The sequence below is a fragment of the Drosophila serrata genome, unplaced genomic scaffold (genome assembly GCF_035046125.1).
Source record: "Drosophila serrata isolate PLE 108 unplaced genomic scaffold, ASM3504612v1 contig_276, whole genome shotgun sequence".
Lineage (NCBI taxonomy): Eukaryota > Metazoa > Arthropoda > Insecta > Diptera > Drosophilidae > Drosophila > Drosophila serrata.
The window spans coordinates 2,270,362-2,293,784 of record NW_028257174.1 but is presented as its reverse complement, the minus strand read 5'-3'; the positions used below and the strand labels follow the sequence as shown (position 1 = coordinate 2,293,784).

At 31.9% G+C, this 23,423-nt stretch overlaps 1 pseudogene across 1 annotated transcript in view; it reads right to left on the bottom strand.

The window, feature by feature from the left end:
- The window catches only part of LOC110180465 (CTD nuclear envelope phosphatase 1 homolog pseudogene), a 100,454-nt pseudogene extending 79,436 nt beyond the window's left edge, over nucleotides 1-21,018 (bottom strand). Inside the window, exon 1 of the transcript XR_015272260.1 lies at nucleotides 20,580-21,018. The product of XR_015272260.1 is annotated as a CTD nuclear envelope phosphatase 1 homolog pseudogene, transcript variant X3 (transcript). The remainder of the gene's footprint in view (nucleotides 1-20,579) is intronic.
- Nucleotides 21,019-23,423: the final 2,405 nt, after the last annotated feature.

Here is a 23,423-nt window from a genome sequence, read left to right as displayed (position 1 = left end):
TTAAACATATTTTATTAACATTAAAGGGTAAATTTTAGACTTGAATCAAGCGAAGATGGTTTGAATTATTAATGTATTTGTTCAACAATATTTTATTTGGGTTTACGGAAATTTGTAGCTTTTTCATGGCTTATAAATTAACCTATACATTTTATATTTGTTGTATATTTAAACTAATATACCCTTAGTTCTACAATAAAATATATAACCATCTTAATGATGGCGTGTAACCGTAGAAACCAGAATGGGGAGGCGATTAAAGCCGAGATTGTCGGAGGAGAATTGAGTGTAGACCAAAAGACAGGGCTCAGCTGAAGTTAAGTTGGCCAGCAAAAAAAAAAGGCAAACACACATTTAGCAACGAGGAAAACTTGCATACAAACTAGTAAGGAAAAAAAAACAAAGGAAAGCTAATTTAAGTGAAACGGATTGGACATGCAAATGCGGCACATAACTAGCATTTACATATTTCTAAAGATAAAAAAGTACCCCTGCTTAATACATAAATTGGTTAACTAAAGAAATAAATTAAAGCACCTAATTAATTTCATAATTAAAGCGAGTTTAATACCAACAATAACACCAAAACTTTCTTCAATTCCCAAATAAAAAATACAAAATACATATGCATTAATTAACAAAACTAGCAATTAAAAAGTTACAATAATTAACCAAACATAATCATTGTAAAAACCCCACACCAACGTTTGCCACAAAACAAATACTAAACTTAAAACCTCAAATCAAAATAATTCTGGTCAACCAAAGATAGTTTAAAAGTTTCTTTTTATAATAACATTAAGTAAAAGTTAAAAGTTACTTGGTTAGCCACAAGAAAAACCATACCAACAAACTTCCAATCTATGATAATCTTTCACCAACAGATATTTAAATTAACCATTCAGATGTGCTTCACCAATACACCAACAATAGCCAGGTTCTGACCCAAAACACCGATTTTCATGGATGCTTAAACCAAGACGCTTCTGCATTGAAGTCCCCCAAAGCGAAGCAAATCAGAATGTCGCCATTCACCGGCTATTAACGCAATTAAGAAGCTCTCTCTACCCCACCAACCCACCAACAAAAGGGACTCAATGGGGACTCAGGAAAGCGGGTCAAGGGTTGCTTAGTCCTGTGGCAGGACCATCATGATGGTGTGCATATACTGCACAGGACAAAAAACGAGGCAAACAACTTAACAACATTGTTCAACTTTTATGAGCATTATTAAAAATTAATCAACAATTTACATTTATTTGCAGAGTGAGGTTAATGGGGTAGTTATTCAGCTACTACGGAAAGGCCCACCCAAATCCAACGAATGAAAAACCCGTCCGCAAATGCTGACCCAAAGCTACCGCACTTCAAACAACAACAACAAACTGAAACTGAAACTGAAACTGATGTAGACATTCACTGAAAATTACGTAAATTAAATTTGTTTTTATGGCAGGCAGACGCTTAAATGTATGAGCAGCCCAAGCCACCTCCTCGAACAACCCAGAACTTAAACTCCCGCACACACTCACGCACTGCGTGCTTAATAAGCAACACACACAGAGTGACTTGTACACTCAGAAAAAAATACTATAAAAAATGTATAAATACAAATAGGGTATTCAATTGATTTATTCTATGTGTCTTGATATAATGAATATTTGAAATTTATAATAATATTTCTAAAAGGCATAGTATAAATATTGTTTAAAATATTGTATAATGTATCTTACCTAATAAGTTCTACAAGGAGTATCTAAAGATATCTGTACTATATATTTAAAAAAAGAATATTTCCTACATTATAAAACATTTTCTATCAACTGCTATTACAATTATTATTATTATACCCTTGGAAGGGTATTATTATTTTAGTCAGAAGCTTAAAACTAAGTTAAGGAATTATTTCCGACCCTATAAATCATATATATTCTTGATCAGCAACAACAGGCAAATCTTTCTAGCTATATCTGGCAGAAAAAAAAATTTTCAATTTTTTTTAAAAAGGAAAGGGGTTACATCCTCAAAATTAAAAATAAAATTTGCAAAAATTTTTATTTTTTACTGAGTATGCAGATTTTTTAGCCCAGTAAAAACTAGCATAAAACAGCTTTCCGAATTAAAATTAATGCATTTTTGGCGTAGTTATGTGATTTTTAAACTTCGATAAATCGAAAAAATTTCATAAAAAAATATTAATAAATATCGCTTCAAACAATAATAAAATTTGAAGCTTTGTTATGATTTATATCCAATCCGATTATATATTTTAAATACAAACTGCAGGGCTATATAAACTTTGTCTTCCCAAAGTCAGTTTTCTGTCCTGTATTTATTAAGTTTTCTAATTAATACTTTCCCATTAACCCCACCTATTTCTCTCAGTGCCCCCATGCGAGGGCAAGGAGCGAACCCCAAAAAGTTGAAATGAACATGAGAAAAAAACAAAAACAAAACCAAAAAAAATATATAAAATAAAAGAAAGAAAGAGTAGGGAACGGAAAACTGTGCAAGACCCCAAAAAACCGGACTAAAGGCGGCCTTGGGGCCAAAGAAGGGCTGGGAATTCTGGGTGGCAAATGGTGTGGGTGGATCTGTGGGGGTGTGTGGGGTGTGCGGAGTGTGTGTGCGGTCTGTGGCAGTGACTGAGCAGAGAAATGTGTGTAATAAGGACGCATCGGGGAGGCGGCAGACCTTTGGGTCATGCCCAGGCGCTTTTCGGTGCCCTGTTAATAATGAGAAGGCAAACTGCAAGCCCCAGGAAAGGAAGGGAGGAGGGGAGGAAAAGTTCGCAGAGGTAAGGAAACGGAGGAAAAACTCCCCAACCCCCGCACTCAGTGGCTTCATCAATTTCCACTTTCGGCATTTTATGGTCGTCCATTGCACAGAAACCAAGAAACTGCAAAGGATCCACAAAGAAAACATTAATGGCACAGGTAAATTTACATAGTTCCTTTGACTGTTTCGCTTAACAAAGTTGAATTTTTTAAGAAAGAAGAGCTTAAGTTATTTATTAACAAGGAATAAAGGGGTTAAGTTGTTAAACTTATATATTTTTAAAAATGTAAAGAAAGAAAAGGTCATGAAAATATTATAAGAGTAAGATAATATAACTATTTATATCATCAAATATATGATCGAATATTTCTAAGACTTTTCCGATAACTACTCTAACATTTTATTTGTATATTTTTATTCATTAATTATATGTTTTAAATGAAAATCATATATTAAACTTTACTCTTTAAATATTTATTCTTCACAACTTTAACTTGTATTCATCTTTTGAATCTCAAACAACAGCTTCTTGTTTGTTTTTCTGTTTTTAGTTTAATTTCGAGGTCCAATCTTGGTATTTACTTGGCATCCCCCTGAGCTCCCTCCCTTTTCTACCCTTATTTGCGGATCTGTAATAATCATGGCAAAAGTTACAAATTTATCATGAATTACTTAATTTGTTTACTCTTTGCCGAATCGTTTTAACAATTGAAATATCCATTTCAACTTGTTCAACATTTCTCCCCATAAACCCCAACCCCTTTCCACGTCTTTGTGACCCCTTTCTGGGCCACCCCTCTTGGGGTTCCCCTCTCTCTTAAAATTCCCACCAAATCCCAGATTCAGTTTCAGTCTCTGTCTCTGTTTCCCTCTCCATAATGAAAGATTTAACCCGCACCTGTGACAGCCTTCGAATTTTGGTGCTTTTGAGTACAGTAAAGGTCAAGATTTAAGTTTAATTTGGTAAATTTAATGGGAAACATATATTTTCATTATATAAAAATTAATAAAGCTTATATGTTAACTGATAAAAAATATTTATAGTTATTATTAGAAACTCAAATTGTAATAGAAAATAATTAAAATGTTGAATGTAAAGTAATTTATATATATTTTAAATATTACTAAGTTTAAAATATTCGCTTTCTTGGAATAGATTGTACATTTTAATTCGGAAAACAGCCGTATGCTATATTTTAGTAGTTTAATAAATCTGAATACTCATTTAAAAAATTTAAAATTTTGAAAATTTTTGAAAATTTTAATGATGCAACCTTTAAAAAAAAAATGGGACATTTCTGAAAAAAAAAATTGTTTTCCCGGAAATAGCTAAAAAGATTCCCATGTTGATGCTGATCAAGAATATATATGATTTATAGGGTCGGAAATGACTCCTTCACTTTCATTTAAGCTTCTGACTAATATTATAATACCTTGAAATCTAAATATTATAAATATAAATATAATATAAATATTTCTTAAATTAAATTATTAAAGTATTGCCCCGCATTGTATGCTCCAGGATATAAGGGGAAGGACAAAGGGTAAAGGTCTGTATAAACAGGGAATTGAAGCCTCCTCCTCCTCCCCCTCGTAACTTTCAATGTCGTTTCGGGGGGGAGGAGAAAAACAAAAAAAAAACACAGAAGTTTCATTTACAAGCGTTACACCAAAAGCAATGACAATGCCCGGCGCAAATATCAATGATATGTTTGTTAAAAAACACGACAAGGACAACAAGGACCTTCCAACCAGCCGCTGCCGCCAGTTGGAGAACATTTTTCGGGGTTTTCCCCGTCTGTTACTTCTCTTTTTTGGATTGCCTTGCCTTTGGTTTGGTTTGGTTAGCTTTTTTCCTTTCTTTTTTTTGGTAGGTCATGTACTTGGCCCCTTTTATAACCGACAAACGAAGAGGAATTGTGTTGCAAGGCGGCAGCAAAAAACTTTTTGCGCCACGAATCCTTTGGGCTCAGCTCCTTGTCCTGGTTCTGGTTCTGGTGCTGTTCCAGGTCCTGGTCCTTTTCCTGTTTTCCGAATAGCAAATGCCCAACACCAATAATTGTAAATTAAAATTGAAATGAATGAAAGCAAATGCTGGTTAGGAGATGCTAAAAGTGGGAAGTGGGAATGGGGTTGGGAAAAGGAATGAGGCTGGGAATGAGGCTGGTAATGGGGTAGGGAAAGGATATAGGAATGGGGAAAAGAAAGGGGAATGAGGTTGGGTTTGTTGCGAATGGGATTTGGAATGGAGCTGGAGCCTAAAGCTGGAAACTGGAGATGGGGCTCGGAGAATGGACAATTGGGGATGGAGTTTGGAATGCGAATGATAGCCAGCAGCAAACACAAAGGGAAATGGCAACAGTAACACGGACAGACAGATAGATAGGCAGGCGTTGGGCCAGAATTTTGTAAACCATATAGCCTTGTTTACCGTTAAAGGGGGGGGGGCAGGAAAGTGGGGGAAAAACATGCCACGGAAAATCGCAGGAAAAACCAGCGGCGGTAAAGAGAGAAAGAGAAAGAGAGGGCTGAAAGCTGAAAGGAAATTTAAGCAGAACAAGACCTACGCGAAATGATGAGATGTGACAGTGGTAAAATTATAGTAAATATTATACAGAAAGTAATTGAATTTAAAAAAATATATATACGTATATATACATAAAATTAATAAAAAAAAAAGATATATATATAAATATATTTATAAAAAAAAGATATATATAATTATATTTATAAAAAAAGATATATATAATTATATTTATAAGAAAGAGAAATATATGTATTATAATAAGAAAATATATTATTATAGTGTTTATTTAAGTTAAAGACTGATTATCCCAGTATACTATTTAAAAAAATATATAAAGACACCTTCGAAGCTTGATTAATAAGTATTATTAAAGGATTTACTTATGTATAAACTATATGTAATATATTATTTTTTTAAATATTGCTGTAGACTTTCCCAGAATAAATTATACAAAATTATTATTAAAATAGGTGTCACAATTTATTCCTAACCTTTCCTATATTAGATTTTCTATTGAATTCTTTGTTTTTTAATTAAAAATCCTACTATATATTATTATTTATTTAATTATTCCCTTGAAATAAATATAACCCCATTGTACAAAGTCCAACTGAAACGATAACTGTGCGCTTACAACCCAACGACCTCCCATCGTGTTGCTATATCTCTCTCTGTCCATCCGTCGTCCGGCTGTGTCCCATCTGTATGTGTGTCCTGTATATCCTTGTGCCCGCTGGTGATGTCCTTATGTCCCAATGTCCGGCTATATAGCTATATGGCTGTGTATGGATGCGGGCATTATGCGTGGGCACAATGCATTAGTTAAATGTAACAAAAGAGCGGGAATGTCCAAAGAGCGACGCTTTTCGGCGCTTCGAGCTGCCGGCACACGCAGAGAATTAGGCATCGGCGATGGCCATTAGGAATTGAGAACACGACCAAGGATTTGAAGGCACGAGGGCATTATGCATACGCACTGTGGGACAAGGATAATTCCAACAACAGATCGTAAGGAGCTACCAGAGAAGAAAGTGCTTGGAAAGTGCTTCAATTCACTTTTTCTCTTCGAAAATAATATGTTAAAAAAGCACATGAAATACAGGGTATGTGCGTATACATTCCAAGTTTATTAATTTATTATTAAATAACTTGTTTAATAATTAATTAATTTAAACCCTTAACCCACTGTGGTCAAGTAATAATGGGCCATGGCTTTGAGGGACAGCCGACCAACCCCATTGGGTTAACCCCCAAATGACAATTCCCACGGAAACAGAATTTCCAAATGGAAATGCGGAAAACTGGGTGGGGGTGGAGGAGTCTGAGAGAGAGAGAGAGAGGGAGCTTGTGGTAGAGCGAGAGCTCGTTCAAATTGTTAACCAAATTTGTAAACGATTCCGGGACTTCAATTCGTACGATGACATCAATCAATTATTATTATTTTCTACACATGGAAACCGGGGAATTAATTATTGAATTAAAAAATAAAAATCAAAAGAAAACAAACAACAAAAAAATAGGTAAAAAATATGTCTTTAGTAAAATATTTTGTATCTTAAAGCTAACAAATCAATAGGTAACTTCCCAATATATATACAAAAAAAGCTTTTAACTAGTTTTATATATGATAATGTCAAAGATAAATCAGTATATTTATAATAAGTATTAATTAACAATTTTTCTTTAACATTTTTTCAAAAAAGTTAAGAAAAGAACTAATATTTTTCTATGATTTAAGATTTTGTAGATGTTAATGAACAAAAATCCCTAATCTTTTATAAGAAATCTATATTTTATAATATATTCTTGTACTCCAATTTAATTATAATATCATTTTATTTTCTATGATATATTACTAATTAATACTACCACTATACTATACTATTTATTTATTAAAATATTACTCGTTATAATAATATTATTTCCAAACTAAAATTTTACCTTCTAAAATCTCGAAAAAATATTTAAAAATCCATAACTAGCCCCTTATTTCTCTGCATGTTTCCTATTCCATAACCCCTTTCAATTTTCAGAGAGTCAATCAGTTTCGATTTTGATTTCCTAGTGTGAATATGGAAACGCGATTCGATTTATTTCGTTGCCATTGTTCAAGGATGCCATGTGACAAATTCCCCACCCGGCAGCGATACTTTCAGGACTACGCCCCCTTGTCCTGGAGGCGGCATAAATCAATTAGCATTAAGGCTGGACAGAGCCGAAAAAATGGAGGAAAAAAATACCAAGAGGAAAAGAGAAAAAAATATAATAGGAGGAGGAAAAAAAGAGCAAGAGGTGGAGAAGAGAAAACAAAAAAAAACAGTGAAAATAAAGCGTCGAAAATCAGTACAGACCATTGCCCAAAGGGCAAACACTTCACTTATTGTTATCCCGGCACATAAATAAAGTGCCACAGGGGATGGCGAAGGCAGGGAGTAAAGGCGAGAAATAATAAAGAATGCAAGGAGGAATAAATACAAATAAACAATCCCGAAAGGCACTTAATTGTATCAATTTAAGCAGTTAAAAGCACCAAAAAAAAAGGCACCAGCAGTCATTAGGGATGGTGATTTTAATATTTAAATATCATTTAAAAGAAACATATTGTTAAATATTTAATTGATTAATTTTTGCAAAAATATATAATTATTTTGTCAAATATTAATCATTAAAACAATCAATTATATGTTCCGTTCTACCGATAGTTTCTTTTAAAAAGATTTATAGATACATCCCTCCACTCGTTATACATTGCTTAATAGCTTTCTATATTTTCAATAACCTGATTAATCGATTAAAAACCATATCATCTTTAATCTATCTTTATTTGTACACATCCCCAACAACAATATTTAACAAAGCCATCCATCAGCATCACCAGCAACAACAAAAACATCAACAACAACGATACACCAACGATGTACACCAACAACAATTAAAGAGAACAACAATCAGATGTCGAAAAGGAAATGGGGGGGAAAAAAATTATAAAAGAGAAACTTGAGAGCAAAACGAAGCAACCGGCGTCGTAACTTATTTAAATGCTCCATCAATATGCGAAAAATCTCCAACCATTTCAGGGGATATACTTTCCCCAAAAACAATTTACAATTTAATTAGGCAAACTTAAATAGCCAATCAAAATAAAGTAATTGCTTGAGAAAAGAGCGACAGCAGGCATTCAAAAAGCAATTTACAGCGATTGCTAAAAGGAAAAACAGAGGTGAGAAATTTAAGCTGGCTTATTTTTGAAACAAAAATTAAAGTATAAAAGAGCAATGCTATTAAAAATAAAGAAATATATGAACTAACAATTAAGTTGAGGAAAAATAATAATTATTAATAAATTTACTTCCCTTTAAAGACCATTTCGCATGGCTACTCGAACACCGAATTTTGTGCATTAGCCATTATCCTCTTATTTCCTAATGAAATTTCAACTGAACACCCCACATTTAGTAGGAAAGCCGAAAAGCAGACAATGTGTGTGTTGTGTGCGAAAATGCAGCTGCAAAATGGGCTAAGCCTGCCTTTAAAGTTTGCATCATGTGGCAACCAATTATGCCACGGCCTAAAAGTCAGGTGTATTCAGGTATATCTAACAATGGGACAGGTGCCACAGCCGGTTCAGAGCCAAGGGATCTACCAACCAAGGAGGAGCTAGGCAATATTTTGAAACCGAAGCATTCGCCCCAAAGAATATCCCTTGATTAATCACCAATCCCTCTAAATTTAAATGAAAATTTAATAAAAATACCAAATACAAGTAAATAATATTTAAAAGCGTGTAAAAGGAAGTTATTAATTGTGGCATTTCCCTTTAAAGTTGATAAATCAGCACATTTTGACAGCAAACAAATTATATAAACTATACTTGATTTTAAAGGCTGTAAATCTGTCATTATTTAAATGTGTTAAATCAAAATGAATTAAAATTAATTCACACTTTTAAATGAATACAAATGAACAGCAATTATTTTCCACAAACTCAGAGTAGTAAAAAATATATAAAAAGTTAAAAGACAGTCACAAGTATCCTTGCCGCCACATTAAGGGTATGCACTTTGCACGCACATCGAATGAACTCAGGGGGGTTCCCCAGGCCCTCTTCAACCCCTTCAGCCACCCCCCCTTTGGAAACACACCCAAAAAAAACACACACACTTTGTTGCAAAAGTAGCGACATTTATGCGTGTGTGCATGCGTCCCTCGAAAGTGTATTCGTTCCTCATGCTTCCTGACAGTAAAAACACAACCGGGCCACGCCCACCGCCGGCCATCAGTCAGTCTCGTTTACACCAAAAGAAAATATTAGTAGGTTCTTTGAAATAAATACATATTAAAAATTGATGATTTAACAACAAAATAGCAATAAAAATAAAATATATCAAGAATTTCCAATATAGCATGTTCAAATAATTTTCCTTGACACTATTTAAATTTATTGAATAATGTTTAAATAAGCAAAAATATAAAATATCTATTATAAAACATATTGATTAATTAAAGCAAAAGTTACAAATAAAAAATAGCTTATATTAATTGTGATTTTTGTATTTATTCATATTTTACAATTTATATATTGAATGGATTGTTTATTTGCCATAAATTAGTTATTAAAATGAAATGTATGTTAGGAAATTAATAGCACAAAAATATTCTCAATAAATAAAATATATTTGCGAAAAATAAATATTATTTAACAATCTGTTTTATCAATTTGAATTTTTTTTAACTCTGGTTTTTTAATAATATCAAGATTTTTGCATTAATAATAAAATGCTTTGACCTTAAATTAGGCAAAGAATTAAATTATTTTGTGTTGTATTCCATTATTTATTACTTTGAAATCATATTCAACAAACACCTTTAAACATGTTATAGATATTTTAAAAAATTCCACTCGATAATAGAAATTGTAATAGTTTCTATGAGTTGTATAAAGAAATACCAAACAAATTTATAATGTAATATAATATATTATAATATATAAATATACCCCTAAACCACTTATTTTTTTAATAATTAATAATCTTCTACTTTTTGTTAACATTTTAAAAAATCCCCTTATTTTTCACAGTGTCTTATAGTTGTTGCTTTTATTTCTTCCACTTGGGCCATGTTCTTCATCGTCGATTCTTTTTTCGAAATTGAGTGCTGCTGGCAAATTTGAAGGCACAGGCACACACACACACACACACACACACACACACAGCTGGCCACAGTTTGCGGCAAATTAACCCACAACACCCACACTTTCTCCACCTTCTCCTCCCCAATCTTTCCCCCTCTCTCCTCTCCAGGCACCACCAGCAGCAACGTTTTTATGACAAGCTAGCTAGCCAGAGCTTATCTATAAATTAGTCCAGCGGTGAGGCGGAGGGGCGGGGAGGTGGGGGATAAATGGTAAATCTATGCCAATTTATGTAAATCAAAGTTTAAATAAATGTGCCGACGACGCCACCGAGCCAAAAGACGAATAACAAGTTGGCCAGGGAAAGCAGCGACAGATGAGATAAAAATTACACAGATCAAAAAATTATTAACAAAAATAAATATTTAAAAATTGGTTAAATAAGAACATTTAGTATTCAATTTATAGTTAAATTATATATTAATTATACCTTTGCAGGGTATTTTAATTTTATTCAGAAGCTTAAAAGAAAGTGAAGGAGTCATTTCCGACCCCGTAAATTATATATATTCTTGATCAGCATCAACAGGGGAATCTTTCTAGCTATCTCCAGACAAGAAAACATTTTTTCAGAAATTTCCCATTTTTTAAAAAAAAAGAAAAAGGGTTACATCATTAAAATTTGCAAAAATCGGCCAAAAATTCACATTTTAAATGAAGTATGCAGTTTTATTAACCTGCCAAAAACGAACATACTACTGTTTTCCGAATTAAAATTAACGCTGTTTTGACTTAGTTATGAATTTTTTAAATTTTGATTTGTCGTAAAATTTGCGTATAAAAGTATAGTTAATATCTATTAAAAAATGATATTGCACCTTCAGTCTGAAGCTTAAATGAAAGTGAAGGAATCATTTCCGACCCTATAAACCATATATAGTCTTGACCAGCATAAGCAGGCGAGTAGATCTAGCCATCTTTGACAAAAATTTATTTTTTTTTTAAATTTACCAAAATTTTATAAGGGGTTACATCGTTAAAATTTTTAAAAATTTTAATATTTTTACATTTTTAATTGAGTATGCAGATTTGTTAACCTAATAAAAACAAACATGGGACTGCCTTCCGAATTGAATTTAATGCATTTTTGGCTAAGTTAAGAATTTTTTAACCTATATCTATTTCATTTGTAGCACATTTTTCTGACGGTGATTTTAGCAATAAAAAATAGTTTGAAAAAAAAAACAAACGCCTTGCAAAACCAGCAGAAAAACTTATTTGCTGTCCCAGGAAAACTGATGGAAGGCAGGGGAGAAACCGTGGACAGAAATTAAAGAAAATTCAAGGGGCTAAAATCAGTGAACTAAAAACGAAAAGAGGGCCAAAATCAGGCGCTTTGCTTGTTTGTCGAGCGCATAATTCAATTGCTGTGCCGTTTCCTTTTTTTGGCAACGTCTGCGGCAGGCTAACAAATAAACCAAACAAATGGCCAACAAATTTCTATTTTAGTTACATTTTTAAAGCATTTTTGAAAATTTGGCATTTAAAAGGAACAACAATTGTTCAACGCCATCTGGAAGGAGAAAAGCAAACTACTCATTCAAGAGGCCGCCACGAAATTTATAGCAACTCTTTGAAGGGAGAGCTTTCGCCATCTAGGAGGGCAACGCAAAATACTCACGCAAGAGAGCGCCACTAAATTTATAGCAACTCTTTGAAAGTTGAGCTTTCACCATCTAGGAGGGCAACGCAAAATATTCACTCAAGAGGGCGCCACGATATTTATAGCAACTCTTTGAAGGGATATGTAAGTAAATTTCAGATATTACATATTTTATATGTATTTTACGGTAAATAATAATATCTATTTAAAATATATTTTTATTTAATTTAAAAATGATTAAAAGGATTTATTTTTTATTATTTTTCCATATAAATATTTAAAAATATGAAAGTCATTAATTAATTATTAGATTAATAAAAGGTATTAAAATAATAATTAAGACAGTTTTAATACCAAAATGATTTTAACAAAATAAAATTAAATAATTAAAAATTGTTAGGTATTTCAAAAAATGTATATAGATTAAAGTCCCTTTTTTTTCTTTTATTTAAAAATATTTATGAAGCCCAAAAACCGTAAATAATTTACTTACTAGAATAAATAGGAGAAGTAAATAGAATAAATAATAACAAATATATACTTCAAGTAATATATGTATATTATAAAATAAAAAAATATATAATATAATAAATATATTTATATACATATAAAAAAAATATATATATATATATAAATAAAAAAAAAAAAATATATATATATATATATAAATAAAAATATATTTTTTATATAAAATAAGAATATGTGAAATAATTATGAAAACATTTTGGTCGATGATTTGGAAAACCTTTTTTATAATTTCAACACAACAGCAATATTGCAGTAATTATTATTAATTTAAATAATTCGCTTAAAATAAATGTGTTTACTGTAAATTTATTTAAGAAGCATTGTTGTTTGATTTTTTTAATGCGTTTGTTATTTTACCTTGTTAAAGATTTATTATTTATTATTTATTTTTGTTGTATTAGTTTGCTTTATGAATTATTTATTTTACTTTACCTTTTTTATATATTTATTCAACAAAATAAGAACCCTAACTGTTCAAGATTTAAGTTGTTTATCCCTGTGAGTTATTATTTAATTAACTATGCTTTTAGATATGATTTAAAATAAGTTAAAAATATTTTCAAATAAGCCTACAGTAAAGATAACAAATAAAGATAAAAATAATGATCATAAATACTTTAAACTTTTCTTATAAACATATACACAATTAAAAGAAGTATTAATACTAATCATAATACAAAAAGAAAAGAGAAATACGAACTCTTGTATTAATTAAATATAACTTATCTTTCCTGAAATAAAATCCAGACCCCTTGCTTATTTTTTATATATTGCAATAAATATATATGAATTTATATACCATATAAATATAAATAATAAAATTACCAATATCCTGCCATAATACTAATAACTACTATATATCCTATACCTAAGCCTGATCACATAAACCTGTCATTAATTCCCTTTGGATTCGCAATCTATTTGTTTATTTGCTATTATTGTTCCTTACTCTCGTTGTTGTTGTTGTTATTGTTGTTGCGAACAGTGTGAACAAGTGCCAATGGGCGTGGCAATTTGACATACCGCCCCCTTTTTGTGGTAGTCAGTAAAAACAAACAAGCGACGAAACGACGACCACCGATTATTGTTTATTAGAATAACAATGACCCAAAGCTGACACACGTTTATTAATGGCCCCAAAGCTAAAGCCAAAGGCTCACAGGCGCAGTGTATATATACTGAATATATATATATATTGTGTATATATATATATTCCATATTCCACACTTTGTCAGGTTCATTCACCACTCATCTTAATTGCAGCCAAATTCCAAGTCTAAGTCGGTGTCCGAGTCCTTGATGGCAACAACGGCTACTGCTTATTATTTAATTAACGCAGTCATTGATTTTTAATGATTTTATTAGCAATTAATTGCGGCTTAAGGCAGCAGTAATAACAAAATTTATACCACTCAAGATTTATGATAAATTGATGAGGGTGAGGTGATATAATATGATTGATTCGATTTAAATACTTTTGGTGTGAGGCAGTTGATGTTTCTGTTGTTTTTAATTTTTTTTGTTGAGTTATTTAAGAGCGGAAGTATTGTTAAAAATTTTATAAAAATTTAGGTGAATAAATGAAACTCCCTTTTTCTTCTTGTAAAACTTCTACAACTTTCCTTAAGTTGGAGTATCAATATAATTCAGTTCCTGCAGACATTTGTAAACCATATTTCTCATAGATTTGCATTGAAATTGATATTATATATTCAATTAACGTCAATCTCTCATTTGTGGGAATCCAACCACGATTGAATTTGACATCGATAACCTCAGCAAAGTGGGTTGAATGCACTGGCACCACCTCCTACCTCAGAACCTCCTCTTTACCCTCCGAAAAGACCCTCACCTTTGACAGGCTAATCAAAGCCAATCCACCAAAGTAAACAAAGCTGCAAAACAATATTAGAGACCAGCAAAAAAACAATAAAAAAAAAAACAACGCGTTTCAAAAGAGCAGCAACAAAAGCCCGGCGAGACCAGCGACAAAAAAAAAGAGTTTACTCACCAAAAAATTCGAGAAAGAAAGTTCTTGGTCAAGCGAAAACAATTTTTAAATACTCTTAAATTTTAATGAAAATATAAAGAGACTTTTAAGTGCTGCTAAATATCGATATCATCGAAATATAAAAGAAAAATGGCTACCTTAATGTATTTGCTTTCCTTTCCGATAATTATGATGCAATATATCAAACAGAAAATCGATTTAAATATCGATTTATATATTGATTATCGCATCAAATTTAGAAACAGTTCCTTTAAAATATATTTATCTAAATATATTTATATATTTTTAAATAGGACCAAAGAAAAACAAAGCACTATCATTAAATTAAATATTATTCGGCACCTAAAAGTGATCATAAATTTAATTTCTAATGCTTTTCTTATAAATATTTTAATTAAATATTATTCGGCACCTAAAAGTAATCATACATTTTATTTCTAATGCATTTCTCCAAAATATTTTAAGCCATATTTAATAGCAACCCCTCAAGATGTTACCAACTCACCCCGAAAACCCCCACAACTCTCTCCCCCGTAAAGGGTATCCAAAAAAAGGGAAAAAAGTATATGGTCTGAAGCAAAAAAGTGCGCACATGCCCCTGCCATCGATATATAAGCTCTAAATTTGCGAATGACATCGGAATGGGAGGAATATGGATATGGATATGGGATGCGGATGGGGAATACTTTTGGCAGGGCTGGACGGTAGCCAGGAGAGCCTTCAACGGGTGACCGATTGAATGGATAGCCGATTGACAGACTGCCCATGTCCGCACAGCAAAACACAAGCGGACAGACGGACAAAAGGACAGACGGACAGCCGTACAAAGGGACAGACCGGACAGAGGCTAACAATTACAGACAAAGACACAATTGACGATTAATCGATTAGTTGAAATTTGACACATGAACAATTATCGGTCACGGATGCCACGCAAACAACAACAATAACAATAACAATGCAAGGGATTATTTATCGATAAAAGGAGGGGGATAATTTATGGTCCAAAAGCTGGAAGCTGGAAACCCAATTAGCTGTGTCAGGTGCACAGGTAAGGCGTCAAGAAAGCTCCATTATATGTGACCCCAAAGCCATATTATGGAACAATGTCAATTGACAATTGACAATTGAAAATCATAGACAGAGAAAGAGAGAGAAGGCTTAATAATAATTCTTAGAATTATAATTAGAGAGTGAAAAATGTGACAAAAATTTTAGAAAATTAATTCGAAGTTCAGGTAAGAATATTTAATAAAGGGAAACTATATATAATTAAATATATATCGTTTTGAATGGATTTGCAAATTAAAACTTATTTAAATTATGCTTGCAAGACAAATAAAATGATTAAAAATCCTTTATAAAATTACAATTAATTCAAGACTATTTAACTTTAAGTATTACACAAAATGATTGCCTTTAAAGCTAAATTTAAGAATTTGAATTAGTAAATAACACATAGGTATAAGAGTGCTATTTAAGTATAATTTAAACGATTAATTTTACCTTAAATTTTTAAAATTTTTAAGTTAACTTATAGCTAAATTTATTTATTACAGAACCACTAGGCTAAGTTAAGTATTTGTAAAATTATTTAACACTAAAGCATTTCGAACTAATTAAAGTTAAATAATAGCAACCATAATGGCTCATCCACTAAATAAATACTAGTTTTAAAACGCTTTTTTCCTATATCAATATGCCTTAATCTTAATTATTCATAGTTTTTGGCTTTATTTTTATAGGCTCAAATCCAGTTTGGTGTGGCTATTGTTTGATATGGAAAACAACGAGATTATGACAGTTTTGTGGATCGTTTGGCGTTTTGTTTTACGATTCACATCGAAACATTTACGAAAATTGCCCTTAACGATCGGCAATCAACGCCAAGCTGCGAACTAGATTCGATAGATCAGAACATAGCGTCTATATATGCATATAATTCTATATTTTAATGGTATGTCCATAAATAAATTTGCACATTTTGGAATAAATTGATTTGCATTTCAGTTGATCTGATTCTAAAGCGAAATTTTTAGTTGGCACCCTGCAACGATTTTTATGGGCGTAGGTGAGGTTTAAGCCAAGAGGGGTAAGAGAGTGCATTGACCCCTTTTTTGAAAGGGAAATAATGTTGGATTTTTAAGAATAAAAGTATACTTTAAAAGCTGCCGCCTAAACAACAAAGAAATCCATTTATTTAGGCTTTATTATAGCCTTTAGTTGGAATTTCAAGCTAATATGAAAATATTTGTAATTTATTTAGAGGTAAATAAAAAAATTGTGAACCTATTATATCAATTAGTCTCTTAAAAAAACAATTAAGCTGCACTACTACTTGTAATTATATAAAAATAATTACTAGTTCTAAAACTCTGATAAAACAAATAGTATATTCAACTTAATTCATCTTGTTCCCTTTTTCTATTTAAATTCTCAAATTTCCTGTTGAAATACATCTTTCTCTAAATAAACAAATAAATCATATAGTTGACACATCATTTTTTTCCTTGCACTTGATTTTTTGGTTGAATATTAAATTGGTCATAAAAAATGTTTTATCTGAGCAACAGTCATAAATGTCGACACTCTTACTATCTTCGTAAATGTATCTGTAAAATGTATCTGCAAATATATTTGTATCTGCAAATATATAATCTCGTATCTGTGTGTCTGTTTTTTACACATGTACTTGTGTTTGGCCTATTTAAGTAACAATTTTGCTAGTAAAACGATGGATAAATGAGGGGTCTGAGGACGAGGATGAGGATGAGCACTTTTGCATAGCTAAATGCCTTGCAAACACACCACCACCCACATCCCCATACACACACACACCCCGTTCATCTCTAGCCCCTCGCCACTCCTTATCTTTTGCCTTATTTTATGTGACAGTTTTATTTATTATTTTTTTGTAGATTTTTATACCCTTGCAGGGTATTATAGTTTTAGTCAAAAGTTTGCAACACAGTGAAGCAGTCATCTCCGACCATATAAAGTATATATACTCCTGATCAGTATCAAGAGCCGTTTCGAGTCGAATCAGTAATTAACTATGAGCAGTTAGTAATTATGAGCAGTAAGTAACTATGATCAATTAGTATCTATAATCAGTAAGTATCTATGACCAGAAAGTAACTCTGAACAGTAAGTATCTATGACCTGCAAGTATCTATGATCAGTTACTAACTTTGAACACTAGTAAACAATGACTTGCAACTTTTGTAACACAACACGTATCTGATACGTGGCCGGCAGCAGTCACTTCGTTCCGGGGATGTTAGAACAAGTTGGGAATTATATACACCAATGTGCGAGACGTGTTTTGGAACAAAGAGCAAGCTATTTGAATGAAACTATGGAGTTATTCTTCTATATAATTTTACTAGTATATAAGTCGGAGCATGGCGAATCGGTGGACTATATATATATATTTATATCTGCTATAGGAACGATAGGAAAATTTTAAGAAAAAAACTTATAACTTTTCCATTTTTTAATAGATTGTCATCAAATTTGATTTGTAGCTAATATATAATTATTAAGAATTTTGTGTAAAATTTTATGAAAATCAGACTTCTATATCATATAGCTGCCATACAAACGATCGTTAAAAAAGGAACAAAATACAAGAAATGGTAAATTTAATGAAAGCAGGCCTTACTTAATTGTTTTTTTTTAAATAAATATATATAATTTATATTGTATTAATTTCTAGTGATCGATTTCAATCTGCAAGGGTATACAAAGTTCGGCTTGCCGAAATTAGCTTCCTTTCTTGTTTATTCTTATTTTTTGTCCAGCATTTGTTTCTGGGTTCTGCTTTCTTTTATTTATTTTTTTTCCTTTGCTATTTTGTACGCTTGTTGTTGTTAGTTTTAGCCTGTCACAGGCACACACATATACACATGCACACATGCACTGGGGAAAACAAATTAAGAATAATAAAATATTTAAGAAAAATTCTTAGTTTGTTGTTTATTATCCGAGAACTTTCTATAATAAATTTTACTTTCCTTTTCATATTTAACTCATTTGTAACAAATTATTAAAATTTATGTATGATAAACATTAAGACATGTTTTCTGTTAATTTATTTAATCAGAGCTTAAGATTTCTCAATAAAAAACCAAAAAAATTTAAATAATTCAACTAATAACTTTGGAAATTGGGTATATTTTTTTTTAAATATCCAATTCAATTTCCCCATTTTATCTCAGTGTATTTGGGAGACCGTAAAGAGCCTTTGCATATGTCTGTGCTTTTTTTTACCCTTTTTATTTTCATTTTTGGTTTGCTGGTTTTCTATTTATTCGTTGTTATTGTTGCTGCTTCTGGTATATTTTTACTGCTTTTTCAGTTTTCTATTTTCTATTTTCCATTTTTTTTATTTCTCTGCCTCTGTTGCTGCTGTTGCTTCCTCTTCTTATTTAGAGAGATGCATTTTTGCGCTTTTTTGCGGTTGCTTGGCTATGTTAATGACACTTACAGAACCAACAACAGCAGCCGGAGCACAAGAAATGTCACGCAACAACAAGGGGGAGGAGGTCAAGGAGGGGGGAAAATGTGCATCTTGAAAATCCCACAACTAACACCTCTTTTACACACACACCCACACACATAAGGCTTATCCTAAACAGTTTGTAGAGCCTCTTATTTAGAGCCTTTTTGTTGCTGTTTTAATTTTCACAATTACAAAACGGAAGAGACAGTGTGTGAAAGGTGATAAAAAAATAAGGATAATCTTAGTCTTTATGAATTTTTAATTATAATTAAATATTGAATTAAGGATTGTATTAAAATATTAATAAAAAAGACCAGCTTTCTTAGGAAAATAAGAGTATCTATGAGAGTATCCCTCTGAGAAGAGAAGCTGTTGTTGGAATACCTTAAAATTCCATCATTTTTATATTTAAATGTTAAATTAAAAATTCTGGCAAATCCAGCTAGGTTCTAAGCACTAAACTCCTAAGGGATTAGCATTGGTTACTGATAATTTTAAAGGACTAAAACATTTTCACAGGCAAGTAAAGAATTAAATAGGTCATATTGAAAATAAAAAAAATATATAAATAACTAATCAATTAAAAAAATATAAATAATATTTATTAGATATACATAAATTATATATCATATAATTTAAATATTATATTATATTCTTTCTAATATAATATCGATCCCATTAAACAATTTCCGCAAAAAAAGGTAAACAAAGGTCAAATGCCAAAATTGAGTACCACAAAGAGTGGATCGTATATGAATAAATATTAAATAAATATATATTTATTATTTAATATATTAAAATATTATATTATATTGATTAAAAAATAACATAGATCCCATTAAAAAAAAACTCACGCAAAAAAGGTAAATAAAGGCAGCTTTCCAAATGCCCAAATTGAAAAAAAAAAAAAAAAAAACAAAGAGTGGATCATATATACATAAATAAATATTAAATAAATATAAATTTATTATATACTAAATAATTAATCTATTTAAATATTAATATGCTTATAAAATAATATAGATCCCATTTAAATTTCCCGCAAAAAAAGGTTAACAAAGGCAGCTTTCCAAATGCCAAAATTGAGAACCACATATAGTGGATCATATATAAATAAATATTAAAGAAATATTCATTATTTATATTATAATATATTAATAAATTAATATTAAAATATTAATAAATTAATATTAAAATATTAATATGCTTCAAAAATAATATAGATCCCATTAAAAAACTCCCGCAAAAAAGGTAAACAAAGGCAGCTTTCCAAATGCCAAAATTGAGAACCACAAAGAGTGGATCATATTAAGTGGCTCTCTCGCTCTCAAGTTCCCCTTTTCATATTCCAGGACAAGAGAACAAAAAAAATGAGAGCGCAAGCACAGCGAAAGTCAAGGGATAAGAGAATAAAGAAAATAGTGTTGTTTCACTCACCCGCTTGCATTGCTTGCTGCTGCAGAAATCCTAACGGTGAATTGGCGGACAGGTATACACACACAATATAGATTAATGTAGATCAAATAAACCTTTTTAACTTGTTTAAAGCATTGCACACTGCTATACACTTGTTTCACCATAACAAAAACAACAAAAACAAAATAAAAATCACCAGCAGAAAAAGGCGCGGATCATAGCCAGAAACAGAAAAAAAACGCCAGCGGCCCGCCTTTTTTTGCAGGGCTATTGCAGGCTTTGCCACCGCTTTTTCTGCACTTGTTTTACTAATTTTACATTTCACTTCACTTCACTAACACTTTAAACACTTGCAATTGTTTTTATGCCGCAGATTTTCCGCTTTTCTTCACCGATCTCCATGCGCAGAAATGCGTGCGCGCTTTTTGCATGCATTTTTTCCGACGGCGTGGGAGAGACTGATTTCCAGCGGCCACCGGGAGAGGTCGCTTGGCGATAATGGAAGGCGGCAATGTTAAAGCTTGTGGGTGAGAGAGGGAGAGGTGAAAATAAAAGCTGGACACTTCCAAATAAGTTCTGGTTGTGATCTTAACTAGAAATACGATCCAATTTCTATCGTAATTGAACTTGGGTGATAGTTATAAAACTATTAATATTAGTACATCTAACCAAGAAATATGTACCATTTAAATGATCCTGAAATTAAGAGAAAAAGATAATAATGCTGTTAATGTTGTTAAAAAGGTAATTAGAAAGAAATACTTAAAAAAAAAGACAAGCCAAGTTAAATCAGTCAAGTATTTCCATATAAGCATACAAAAAATTCCTAAATAAATAGTAATTAAATCTTTAATATATAACCATAAAATAATATAAGATTCGTTTAATTTGTTTATGTTTTCACGCCGTAAAAAAATGAACTAAAAATAAATGCAAGTAAACAAAACCTTCCGGAAGAGTGAAAACAAGTGCTCCTCGTCTTCAATTAATTTCAAGCAACGTAATTTAAAAGCAATAAAAAAAAACAACCACATTAAAAATCAGCAGCATGAAAAGTTCTCCTGTTAGTAAGAAAATAAAAATTAAAAATATATATATGTATATATTCTTATAAAAACAAACAAAAAGAATGAAAAATTGCGGGCAAAGAGTGCTTCGTCTTTGGTTAATTTTCCAAGCACTGTACTTAAACATTTTTGGGCAGCTAAAATGCGGCTACAATCTAACCCACACCCAAGGCTCAAGGACTTGCCACCCACCTTTCTGTACTTCCCCCCCCCCCCACACACACACACACACTCACAAAAAAGAGCACCCCCCTCCCTGGCTCTTCACTTTGCCACTAATGGGACATTTGCAATTAAATTACTCGAATAAAGCATGTAAATTGCCAGTGAATGGAGGCGGCCATGGACTAACCCCTGCCCTAACATCCCCTTTCTCCATTTTTTAGAGGGGTTTAAGGGGGGTGGGAAGGGAGGGGGATTTTCCAGTCCAGCCCCTGTGCCGAGCAGAGGTGAAAGTGCGGAGCCAACGGTGCGTATGTGTAATGTGCTTGGGCCTGACTAAGTATGCTAATGCTAAGGCAACTCACACGCCAACACTTGAATGAATATATATTAAAAAAAATATATATAAATTAGCTAGAAAATAAAGCTAAAGAGGGAAACATAAAGCAGAAAGATTTGATTCAAAATCTAAGAAATATATTAAAGAGTTTCCCTAAAATTGTGAAAATTCCTCGATCCCGAAACACGCTGTTGTTTACCTAATCATTCCGTGAAAGGAGACAACAGGGGGGGTTTCGGGGAAATCTAAGGACCCCCAAAAAGGAGGAAAGGAAGGAGGAGTAGCAGAGGGAGGAGCGGTTGGAGAAGTCATGCCGGAGACAAGGACGAAACCGGAATCACAGCCAGGACGAGAAATTCTCAACCAGCTGCAAGCAGTTTCCATTGAGGGAAATTCTCTCGTTGACTTTGGCTTTTGCTCCCGGCTTTATTACGACTCTCAGGAGCCCTCTCTCTCAGCTCTCTCTACTTTCTCTCCTTACTTTCTCTCCCTACTTTTTCTCTCTCTACTTTCTCCCTGGACTCTCTCTCACTTCCTTCTATTTTTCTCCCTCTCTCTCTCTGTCCTGCGCAGTGGGGAAAACTCTCTGCCAGGAAAATTTCATTAAAAGAAAATCCCAATCAGCTGTTTGAGGCTGCAAGAAATTTCCCCCAACTGTTATACAAACTTAAAGCGGGTAATTTAAATATAAATATGAGTTACATATTTCTTATAGACAAAAAATATTGGTATAAAATATGATTTGAATTGTGATTTCATTTCTTTATTGCTATTTGGTACCAAATAAGTTAAATATCCCTTTAATATTATTATTATAAATTATTCGGAATTAAATTCAAAATTCTAATTTCTCTTTTTATGTCTTGTATGTTATATTTTATATAAATAAAAAATCTAAAAAGAAACTTATGCTTTGAGTTCATTGAACTTTGCAGAGCAAAGAAAAAGTGGTTCTCTTTTCGTTCTTTAAAAGTTTTTTTTATTCTGGAAACTATGTGTGTTTTTTTTTTCTTGCGGCTTCTACCAATTACATTTGGGCCCTGGCTTATCTATAGCTTCAAGTCACGATTTCAATTTGCAAACGAAAAGAGCCCGAAATCGATCTATTGATTTCATATTCAGCACTCAGAGTGGACGACATAAATCAAAATCTGGTTGGGAACAGAGATGGTGACATAAATGAGATGCAATCAGGTGCTGGGCTTAAAAGAGGGGCTTAAATTATATATCTATATAAAATTTGAGATTTATAATTACTGCAATAAATAAATTCCTGCTATAAGGAAAATGTTTAAA